Consider the following 5,418-nt stretch of genomic DNA (forward strand, 5'->3'; position numbering starts at 1 on the left):
ATTGTTCCTAAAAAGTATGTGCTTTGAATTATATTGCTAAAATATTTGAAATAAACTTACCTCAATATTTATCTCATCTTTGTTAACTTGTTTTGGACAAAAGTGGGAAGAAAAATTATTTATTTCTGGAGAACCTGAAGACTTTTCCTAAAAACCCAATTAAATAAATATTATATTTTTTCTGTTATCCATTTCAATATTACAGAGAACACAACACATTTTATTCTTTTAAAAGTTTTATTGCACTTACTGAAGAATCATCGAAGGGAACATAATTGGAATCTAACATTTCATCAGAAGCTGGTGATGGAGTTTCTAAGTCTGGAGAATCTGTGTTATCTTTATCACTTTTTTCAGGTGTGAAGATACTTTCAGGTGAACCATAAAATTGAGGGGAACTTAAGGATATTTCCTAAAATTATTTTTCATAGTAAAAAGTGACTGAAGTAGGGAAATACAGTAAGCGGTAAAATAAACAGTACTGAAATGAATATTTGAAATGTATATGAATATCTATATATTTAGTATACATGATATAGCCTTACCAACATTATTCACGACGACGTTTCCGATAAAATAGATGTTAAAGATGCCCTCTGGCACTAAAAAAATCTAATTGGAGTTTGTTATTCCGGAATGTCAGACATTGTATCGGTCTGCCTCCTTCAGCATTCCCCATATATACGTATCATGTGGTGTTAGTTAGGTTAGGCCTGATAATTTCGATGGGTATGGAAAATCACTGAACAGTATTCGAAGAGACTCACTGACCGTGTGACAGATTGCCCGTCCTGCTAAAACTATTGTCGATTTTAAGCTTTTTGGACCGATTTCGCGACCTTTTCCGTATGATCGAAAATAGTACTCCACGATAAAAAAGTTTTCTGCAAAACTAAGAACCATCCTGAAGCACCTAAAATTATCGTGACATTCACATAAGTTATAACGTCGTTCAGAAATCACTTAATACGTTTCGGCGCATGACACATACAAATCTGAGGCATACGCATTTTAGTACTGTTTATTTTGCCGCATACCGTTCATATTTGAGAATAAAATGCTCTTAAATGTTAAACTTACGGAAGAAATGTCAGATGCATTAGAATTTTCAATCGGTAATATTTCATTAGCGGTTTTTTTACCAACTTTATACTGATCTTCATCTTTGTTATGTTGTTCTTGTAGTGTAAAATTACAAGGGAGTATATTTTCTTTAGATCCACTATAAAATCGAGAGCTTTTGATCTACAAAATATTTTTTTTATTTAAGTATAAGCAATGTTTTTTTAAAAATCTAACTGGAACTTACCGAAAGAATTTCAGTTGAATTTACTTTCTCGCTTACTGATTGGTTAATTTTTACGGGACTTAACGCTCTGTTACAAAAACGAATTGGTTTCATCCTAAAAATATACTGGTGATAAAATATCTAAGTATTGTTTAACTGAGTGGGCAAAAATTTGAACCCTACTTTTTTTTATACTCTAATACTTTTATACAAAATTTTTATGCTCGTATTGATGTTTTGGGGTCCCGGCCTGCTTGATCTGAAAATAATTTCAAGCACATGTTTACTTTTTAAAATTCAAGTTGTCCGTGACAGTTGAGAAAAAAAAATTTCATTTCGGTCAATAATACGGCAAAATTATATTAATAAAAGTTTTTCAAAATATGAAATTATGTCAAAATACAAAATTTCACAAAAATCGGATCAATTTCACTAAATCAGATACACTTGGTATTATAAAAAAACTATCCAACGGATTTTTTGCCGTAATCTATGCAACATTTAAATAAACAAAAAAATGATATCGTTGACAGAACAGAAGGCATAAAATTATCACCGATAAAATGAAACTTGCTAAGCAGGCAATTTTACGTGTAAATGAATCATTTTCTTGAATTTACGACTCTATTCTGACCTGAATCGAATTTTGTTATCTAAATTGGCATCTTAATATTATTTTTATCTTGAAAAAAAAAGTATATCTACTAAAATAAATAAATTATTTTCAAACTCTTTCAAACTAGTTTAACAAACAGTTTGAATTTTCAAAGCCTTAACCATTGACCAGTTTGACTTGACTTGAATTATTTGCCAAAGTTTGACAGAGTACGCCATGATAAGCTAAGCGATATTCTTAAAAGAGAGGACATAGATAATAAAGATCTGCGAATAATTCTCAATATACCTAAATATATTGGAATCAGGAAAATATCATAAAAATAGAAAATAAGACATCACAGGCAATACAAATACGTAGAGGAGTATGACAGGGAGGCATCTTGTCACCGCTGCTATGTAATGTTTATAGTGAAAGCATCTGCCAGAAACCCCTTTTGCAAGCAAACGAATGAATCGTAATCAGTGGAGAGGTTATAAATAATATTGAATACGCGGATGACACTGTATTAGTTGCAAGAACAGTAGAAGAATTACAACGATTACTTACAAACATAAATATTGCTTGCAACAATTATGGCATAAATATCAATATAAAAAAAACAAGTATATGGTCTTCAGTGAAAACATGACACAACCAGCATATATTAGTATAAACAGCATTCAAATTGAAAAAGTATCAAGTTACAAATACTTGGGAACTTATTAAGAAGGAAAGGAAAAGACCCAGAAATTTTTACCAACGATAAAATGAAGAAAAGAATATTTGGGTCACCTAATGAAAGAACATAAATACGCATTACTTCAAAATATAATTCAAGGAAAAATAAAAGGAAAACGGAATCTGGACCGTAAAAGAATGGTTGCGGAATTTGAGAGAGTTTTTTGGCTGCACCACTAATGAACTCTTTAGGTCAGCTGTAAACAAGGTCAGGATAGCCTTGATGATTTCCAATCTCCGATAGGAGTGACACAGGAAGAAGAATTATTTGTCAGAAGGATTGACTTAAGTTTGACTGGAAATTAAGTCAAACTCAAGTCAATTTCAAACATTCAAGTCAAACTTGTGCAACTCTAACCAGCCGAGACGCCAAAATATCAAAACGAGATTCAAAAATGTTTGATCCATTACATGTATAGTTAAATCAATCCCTTGATACACTGTATAATATGTGTTTATAAATGTAGTTCAGATATATTTGTAAAGTGTACAAAAATATCTGATGTGTAATGTGGAGAAGACAGAAAATATATTATTTTGCATAATTATCTAGTAGTTTTGTTCAATCCAACTACCTATTAAATTGAAACAATATTAAATTGTATTTATTACCCGTTCTGTAACAAAATAAAAATTATATAAGTACATACCTAGAGTTTCCAGTGCACTACACGTGTAATATGAATAAAGAATATTTTATCACTGCAAAACAAAACGTTAGAAATCGTTAGGCTTACAGATTTTTTCGCGCCAAATATACTCTAATATATTATTTGGTTTACGTATCCACCGTCGTTTAGTCTCTGATTTATATTTGGAGGAGTAAACCACTGTAATGTAGTTTTGACGTATATTTTGAATAGCAGAAAGATTTATTTTGTTAATTTAATATACATTGGAGGAGGTATGTATAGTAATTTTAGATGGAAGACCAATTGATTTTAATTTGGTAATTGTATAAAAAATTATAATGTTTTTATTTTCGATACATTATAAGAATTGTAAAAAAATTAATATACACAAATAATATTTTAAAGATATTCACTCCTTCTAGAAGACGACTTATAACCGCATTTTGAAAAGAGGAGCTATAGTCGGGTCGTGTAAATATATATATATATATATATTTATATATATATATATATATATATATATATATATATATATATATATATATATATATATATATATATATATATATTGTTATGATATGTAAAATCGAGAAAAATATTGGGTTGATTAAAATATTTCAAAGTTCAAAAACATTAAAATATTTCAGATAAGTAGGATAATAAACAACAAACATTTCGGAGAAGGAAAGTTATTAAATTCTTGGATTTCCTGTACTAAACAAAATGTAATCTATACATAAATTATTTCTTTGTTATACTTGAGTGACCCGCATAAGTTTAAGTGAAAGCCACAGACAATTGAACGGGGTTTTTCAAAATACATTAATGCGGTGATTAAAGACAATAGAAGGGATTATAGAAAGAGGTTTTTGTTAGTTTTTAAGAATTATAGAAAAATATTATTTGTAAATAAGTTTTAGGAAATTTATAATTATAGGTAAAGATTTGTTTGTTATCGAAATGAAAAAATGGGGGAATTGTGACGAGTTTTGATTGGCGGAGATTGAAAAAGGTGGGATAAGTATGTAGGAAAAAGTTTAGCGAGATTGAGGAGAGAGAACGGGGAATCAGTTGGTTTTCAAAATCTGTAAGACGAACAGTGATTTGTTCTCTGGTGGTCCCCAAGAAGTAGCAAGCAGTAGTGTTGAATGTTAGTGAGTTTTTGTGGAGTTAGTGTATCTGACAGAAGCTGAAGCAGCAAAATATTGTAAGTCATATTTTCCTACTTATATTCCAAGAGTCACTGTTCAGGCCAACGAGAGATTCAGTTTATCGTAAAGAGAAGATATTCCAAGAGTCATTTTTCACTCGGGCCAACGAGAGATTCAGTTTATCTAGAGGAGAAAGGCTATCATAATTTGAATGATTGTTGTTTTTGAAGGAGATCATTAAGGACGATATACTTGCAACAATCTGTTGTAAGATTGCTGATTACATAGGGAGCGGTTGAGAGGAGATAATACAGTCTACAAGGAACAAGGATTTGGACCACTCATCATCAGAGAGAGATATTTTTGTTTTCTGCAATTTTTTTTTATTGATAACACAATTTTTACACGTAATTTAGAAAGGATATAAATATTTTGATTAGGAGAGTTAGAATAGTTTGGGATTTTGAGTTTTCAATTAATATTGTTTGTACCATTAATTTTGATTGTTCACGTACGGAGAACAAAATTTTGAGAATCCTTATATGAGATTTGTTTATTGAAAACTTTTGAGTGTGAATTATTTCATTATTTTTATTTCAATATATAGTGTTAGATCATATGTGTTTTTTATTATTCCGGTATTCTCTGGACCTTACCTTTCACATGTAATAGCATAGATATTGAAGCACGAATTTAACCCTGAGATAAAAGAATTAAAAATTGTGATAGAGTCATAATCATATCATTTAAATAATTTTAATTAATCAAAAAAAAATTAATTAGCTAATTATTGCTTGGCGCACCAAGACTTTAAATATCGCTATAACTGGCTTCCAAAACGTGGGGCTTGAAAATATCGCAGCTTTACATTTGAAGGAAGGGAAAGAGATCTGGAATAAGTACAGGTGATCCAGAGATAAAAACATATAACATTGAGGGACTTTGAATTTGAAAGTATTTTGACAATTTTTCCAGGGAATATAAATTTGATTTATTGATTGATCGTAGTTA

The 5,418-nt window shown here is 30.0% G+C and overlaps 1 long non-coding RNA gene across 1 annotated transcript; it reads right to left on the reverse strand.

The window, feature by feature from the left end:
- Nucleotides 1–372: 372 nt before the first annotated feature.
- Nucleotides 373–3,574, reverse strand: LOC140442604 (uncharacterized). The gene is made up of 3 exons (XR_011951079.1): nt 3,275–3,574; nt 1,081–1,403; nt 373–412 (listed from the first exon to the last, which is right to left on the reverse strand). It is a non-coding gene; the product is annotated as an uncharacterized lncRNA (long non-coding RNA).
- Nucleotides 3,575–5,418: the final 1,844 nt, after the last annotated feature.

Source organism: Diabrotica undecimpunctata, chromosome 6, assembly GCF_040954645.1.
Source record: "Diabrotica undecimpunctata isolate CICGRU chromosome 6, icDiaUnde3, whole genome shotgun sequence".
Lineage (NCBI taxonomy): Eukaryota > Metazoa > Arthropoda > Insecta > Coleoptera > Chrysomelidae > Diabrotica > Diabrotica undecimpunctata.